The sequence below is a fragment of the Dermacentor albipictus genome, chromosome 5 (genome assembly GCF_038994185.2).
Source record: "Dermacentor albipictus isolate Rhodes 1998 colony chromosome 5, USDA_Dalb.pri_finalv2, whole genome shotgun sequence".
NCBI lineage: Eukaryota > Metazoa > Arthropoda > Arachnida > Ixodida > Ixodidae > Dermacentor > Dermacentor albipictus.
The window spans coordinates 30378669-30385657 of record NC_091825.1 but is presented as its reverse complement, the minus strand read 5'-3'; positions in this window follow the sequence as shown (position 1 = coordinate 30385657).

Below are 6989 nucleotides of genomic sequence, written 5' to 3'. Positions count from 1 at the left end.
CAGTTTTTCCGACGATCGCCGACCGTGTTCGCCGCTATCGTTGTGCTATAAGTGTAGCCTGTTTTTTGTGGGCACAGGTTCGCCCAATAAAAGCTAGTATTGTATTCCACCGTATTGCTTCTTTCTTCACCGTCACTACCACGTGACATCTGGTGGAGGTGCTTTTCGTCCATGTACAGGACGCCCCCGTCAAGCCGTGATCCCAGCCCAGACCGCAAACAGAACACCAACGTAGTCCCGGACCACCGAGCAAGCCGCCGTCTTCAACAGCTGCCCCCGGAGCACAGACTTCTACCTGAGAAGACCAAGAAGATTGTGGCCAAGGCAACCGCAATGGCAGCCCCAGCGTCCCCCATCGTCCTGCAGCAGCCCAGGGAACCACCGACGTTCCGCGGTTCCACATTTGAGGACCCTGAAACCTAGCTGGAAACGTATGAGAGGGTCGCTACGTTTAACAACTGGGCAAGCGACGACAAGCTGCGGCATGTCTATTTCGCACTGGAAGACGCCGTCAGGACCTGGTTCGAGGATCGGGAAGCCACCTTAACGACGTGGGACCTGTTCCGAAGCGGCTTCTTGCAAACGTTTACAAGCGTCGTGCGAAAAGAGCGAGCCCAAGCACTACTAGAAACCAGAGTGCAGCTGCCAAACGAGACGATCGCGATTTTCACAGAGGAGATGGCCCGTCTTTTCCGGCATGCCGACCCAGAAATGCCAGAGGAGAAAAAAGTCCGCTTCCTGATGCGGGGTGTCAAGCAAGAACTTTTCGCAGGACTTATCCGTAACCCGCCGAAGACCGTAGCTGAGTTTTCTGCAGAGGCATCGACGATCGAGAAAACTCTGGAGATGCGCACCCGGCAATATAACCGCCAGGGGCTCACGCCGCAGTACGCCATCCAAGGACTCGATTCCGACAACCTTCAGGAGACCATCAGGGCCATCGTGCGCGAAGAACTGCGCAAGGTCCTGCCTTCGTCGCAGCCCCAAGTGGCTTCGATCGCCGAGATCGTGAAAGAAGAGGTGCACCGATCACTTGGAGTTCCCGAGCTGCAACCACAATTACCGCAGCCCCAGCCAGAAGCGATGACATACGCCGCCGTCGCACGCCGTCAAGGTCCCCCTCCGCGACCACGCCAGGGCCCTGCAACGACGCAATTCCGTCGTCCACCGCCGCCGCCGACAGCGCGCCCACCCGTCGCCCAGCGGAGCTACCCGAGGAAGACCGACATTTGGCGCGCTCCTGACCACCGCCCGCTCTGCTACCACTGCGGCGAAGCCGGGCACGTGTACCGCCGATGCCCATACCGCGACCTGGGATTGCGAGGCTTCGCCGTGAACGCACAGCGCGCGAGGGAAGGTGAACGCCCACGTGACATCGCCGACTACCCCGCCGCTACTCAATAGAGCCCTCGACGATCGTCCCGTTCGCCATCATCAGGCCGCTACCTGTCGCCGCAGCGCCGATCATACACCGGCCCAGCCCGGGGCCGCTCCGCAAGCCCATATCCGGAAAACTAAAAGCAGCAACCAATGGAGGTGCGGTTGCTGTTCTTCGAACTGACGAAGATCCTCCGCCACCCACGAAGACGACGAAGAAACCATCTCGACGACCTAATGACGACACGCCGCCGTCCCGACGAAGTCAGGAAGCCAAGACTACACGACGAAAGACGACTTGACGAAGCGACGTTCCAGCTTCAGTTCAACACGACGCAGCCGTGATCCGACGCCACGACCTAACTGCAACGCCAGACAAAGAACCACCGACCTCGACGTGCTTCTCGACGGCCACGCAGTCACTGCCTTAGTCGACACAGGGGCCGATTACTCCGTAATGAGTGGACACATCGCCGCCCAGCTGAAGAAGGTTAAGACTGCATGGGAGGGCCCCCAAATTCGGACCGCTGGAGGGCACCTCATTACGCCGACTGGAATCTGCACGGCAAGAATTACCATTCATGACCGGACTTATCCTGCCACCTTCGTTATCCTGCACAGTGTTCACGAGACGTCATTCTCGGCATGGACTTCCTGAACCAACACGGCGCCATCATCGACCTGAAGTCGCAGTCAATAACGCTGTCGGAAGATCAAGCGATACCATCGGAGCGCCCTTGTAGCCACCACGCCTTGAGTGTGCTAGAAGATCAAGTGAGCATCCCGCCTCGCTCCAGCATCGTTATTTCAGTCGGCACCGAAACACCCGCTGACGTAGAAGGCGTCATCGAAGGCGACCAACGTCTACTACTCGACCGCGAAATTTGCGTCGCAAGAGGGATCGCTCGACTGCACGGAGGAAACACGAGAGTGTTGCTGACAAAGTTCAGCCAGGAGTTCAAGCACATCAACAAGGGCACGACGATCGCATTCATCTAGGAAATACAGGAAACCAGCGATGCCTTTGTCCTCTCGGATTCTGTTGCATCTACCCCGACGACCGTAGTTCCCGAGCCAGACTTCAACATAAATCCAAGTCTCCCCGTGATTAAGCAGCAACAGCTCAGAAGTCTGCTTCGACGATACAAAGACTGCTTTTCAACGTCATCAAGGATTCGACAAACACCAGTCGCAAAGCATCGCATAATCACCGAAGAGAGCGCTCGACCACTACGCCAGAGCCCTTACCGAGTTTCGACGCGAGAACGCAAAGCTATAAGACAACAAGTCGACGAAATGCTGCGCGACGACATCATCCAGTCGTCGAAAAGCCCGTGGGCATCCCCTGTTGTCCTGGTGAAGAAAAAGGACGGAACCCTACGTTTCTGCGTCGATTATCGTCGACTGAACAAAATCACGAAGAAAGACGTATACCCCCTCCCACGGATAGACGACGCATTACATCGGCTCTGCAATGCTAAATGCTTCTCATGGATGGACCTCAAGTCTGGCAACTGGCAAATAGAAGTCGACGAAAGGGATCGCGAAAAGACCGCCTTCATCACGCCAGACGGCCTCTATGAATTCAAGGTTATGCCATTTGGACTGTGCTCGGCGCCTGCAACGTTCCAGCGCGTGATGGACACGGTTTTAGCAGGATTGAAGTGGCAGACCTGTCTTGTTTACTTGGATGACGTCGTCGTCTTCGCCGGAAATTTCGACGATCACCTTAAGCGGCTTGCGACAGTATTAGAGGCCATCAAGTCATCAGGGCTCACCCTGAAGCCGGAAAAGTGTCGCTTCGCTTACGATGAGCTTCTATTCCTAGGCCATGTCATCAGCAAATCTGGAGTACGCCCCGACCCGCAGAAGACAGCTGCCATCGCAAAGTTCCCGCAGCCAATCGACAAGAAGGCAGTGCGCAGATTCCTTGGCATGTGTGCCTTCTATAGGCGCTTTGTCAAGGACTTTTCGCGCATCGCGGAGCCCCTAACACATCTAACGAAATCTGATGTCGAGTTCAATTGGGAAACGCCGCAGGCCGACCCTTTTCAAGAACTCAAACGACGCATGCAGTCGCCGCCGGTACTTGCACACTTCGACGAGGACGCCGATACTGAAATCCACACTGACGCCAGTAGCCTAGGCCTCGGTGCCGTCCTAGTCCAGAGGAAAGAAGGACTTGAACGGGTGATATCGTATGCTAGCCGGTCGCTGTCAAAAGCGGAAGGCAATTATTCTACGACTGAAAAGGAATGCCTCGCCATCATTTGGGCTACAGCTAAATTCCGCCCTTACCTCTATGGCAGGCCATTCAAAGTCGTCAGCGACCACCACGCGTTGTGTTGGCTAGCTAACTTAAAGGACCCTTCAGGACGGCTGGCGCGATGGAGCCTCAGACTACAAGAATATGACGTAACGGTAATATACAAGTCCGGAAGAAAACACTCCGACGCCGACTGCTTATCACGCGCCCCAATCGATCCGCCGCCGCAAGACGACATGGACGACGACGCCTTCCTTGGGATAATAAGCGCGGAAGACTTCACTAAACAGCAACGAGCAGACCCGGAGCTAAAAGGCCTCGTCGAGTATTTGAAAGGGAACACCGACGTTGTCCCTAGGGCATTTAAGCGCGTGTTGTCTTCGTTCACGCTACGAAACAACCTGCTCGTGAAGAAGAACTTCTCACCAGTCCACGCCAGCTACCTTCTTGTGGTGCCGTCAGCGCTCCGTCCAGAAATACTGCACGCCCTACACGACGATCCAACCGCTGGGCACCTCGGATTCTCCCGGACGCTGTCGAGGATACAGGAAAAGTATTACTGGCCGCGTCTGACCGCCGACGTCGCCCGTTACGTCAAGACATGCAGAGACTGTCAACGACGCAAGACACCACCGACAAGGCCAGCAGGATTACTACAGCCGATCGAACCTCCTCGTCGGCCATTCCAGCAGATTGGGATGGATTTGTTGGGGCCGTTTCCGATGTCAACATCCAGGAATAAGTGGATCATCGTGGCGACGGGCTATCTCACCCGCTTTGCTGAAACCAAAGCTCTACCGAAAGGCAGCGCAGCCGAAGTGGCGAAATTTTTCGTCGAGAACATCCTGCTGCGACATGGTGCCCCAGAAGTCCTCATCACCGACAGAGGAACGGCTTTTACAGCAGAGCTCACCCAAGCCATTCTGCAGTACAGCCAGACGAGCCACAGGAGGACAACTGCCTACCATCCGCAGACGAATGGTCTCACGGAGCGCCTGAACAAGACCCTCGCCGACATGCTAGCAATGTACGTCGACGTCGAGCACAAGACGTGGGACGCGGTCCTGCCGTATGTCACCTTCGCCTACAACACGGCGGTGCAAGAAACAACACAGATCACGCCATTCAAGTTGGTTTACGGCAGGAACCCGACGACGACGCTCGACGCCATGCTGCCGCACGTCACTGACGAGGAGAATCTTGACGTCGCTACCTATCTCCAGCGCGCCGAAGAAGCCCGACAGCTCGCCCGCCTACGGATCAAGACCCAGCAGCGTACCGATAGCCGACACTACAACCTCCGACGACGCTTCGTCGAGTACCAGCCCGGCGACCGTGTTTGGGTATGGACCCCGATACGCCGGCGAGGACTCAGTGAGAAGCTGCTGCGACGCTATTTCGGACCCTACAAGGTCATCCGACGTATTGGCGCACTAGACTATGAGGTCGTGCCAGACGGCATTTCGCACTCACAGCGGCGCCGCGCACGATCTGAAGTGGTCCACGTGGTGCGCCTTAAACCATTTTACGGACGCTGATGAACTTCCTTAGTTTGTTGTTTTCTTTGCTACGAGTGCTTTTCTTTGTTACTTTCGTTTGTTTGCAGCATCGGGTCGATGGTATTTAAGAGGGGGGTAATGACACGTGTACTTATCTTTATCGGGCAACCACGTTTCGCCGCTTAACAACTGTAATCGCAGAGCGAGGTACGCGCCTGCATGTATCCGACGTTTCTGGAAAGTTATCGACGCTTCTATCCGCGTGTCTGGTGTCGCCGAACCTTGTGTTATCAGATTTCATCGCGTGACACGAATGGTGTAGAACTTTGTGGAAGACACGCGGGTCCCATGAGTTAATCTGGAACATTCGACGACTTATCTATAAAAGGCGACGCGCTTGACCCGCTGATCAGTTTTTCCGACGATCGCCGACCGTGTTCGCCGCTATCGTTGTGCTATAAGTGTAGCCTGTTTTTGTGGGCACAGGTTCGCCCAATAAAAGCTAGTTTTGTATTCCACCATATTGCTTCTTTCTTCACCGTCACTACCACGTGACAATACGATGTACTTGCAAGAATGCGCAAAATGTCAGTACCCTCCTCTACAAAACTTTTTTTTACGAAATACACATTGCTGCCTTGCCAGTTAGAACATGGCTTCGGAAAACGAACAATTTCGTTTCGTCAATTAACTTTCGCCTTAGTGACATACTTAAACTATTCTAATGATGCCATTTTATGCTGGCATCTACTCCATATCAATTTCCATAAATATTTTCATCTAAATAATCACAGTATCCGATATGTTGTTGTTCCGTGTGATGATGCACCATTCGGTATGCTTTTACTGATAGGCCTGCATGGCCTATGGAAAAGTACTATACAAGGCCAAAATGCAGAAAGAACAATTTCCTGAATATCGCAATTCGCTCACACGATTGCACGCTCAAATGACATTTACAACCAGGAAGAGTTTCAACGGGACTGGTGTACACTTTTTATTAGGTGTTTAACTTCCTTAAAGTTTTTGTTGAACATAAATGAATATATGGAGTTTTACTTGCCAGAACCACGGTCTGATTATAAGGTACGCCGTAGTGGGGGACTCCGGATACATTTTGGCCACCGGGTTTTCTTAAAATACTCCTAAGACTAAGTAGACGGGTGCTTTTTTACATTTAGCCCCCATCGTAATGCGGCCGCCATGGCCGAGATTCAATTCCGCAACCTCGTATTTATCAGCGCAACACTATAGCCACTAAGAAACCACGGCGGTTTTCAAGTTTTTGTTATGATGGAATATCTTGCTTTGGGTAACGTTTTCATTCTGTGAACCGCTGGTTGACTTTTGATTCCTCATTCCTCATATTATTGCAAATAGTTCCTGTACATACGTCATTTCATTCATTATAATGAATACCACGTTTCAAGAGAAAGTACGTGGTGGCTTAATGGCTAGGGCGTTGCGCTGCTGAGCCCGAGTTCACGGGACTGAATGACGGCCGCGACGGCCGCATTTCGATTGGAACGGTGCATTTTTTTGTGTATTTTTCTTGTTTCAACAATGAGACTGATTCTATCCTGCGAGAACCCCAGTAGCGACCGTCAGACCGACCTACCGACCGACCCAATTGAAACCATGGGATAGTATACAGGCAAATGAAATTTCGCTTTAAACGCGGCCCATCAGTTCGCGTCCCTCGCTTGAACTACTCGGCTCGCCGCCTCTCTGGGCAGTCAGTCGTCGCTCGCGGGAGACGGCTGCAGGCACCTGCGTACGTGGCTCTTACTGTGTGGTGCGGCGTTGTTTCTTTGAGGTCTCCGGCTTTTTAACGCGAAAGCGTTAAG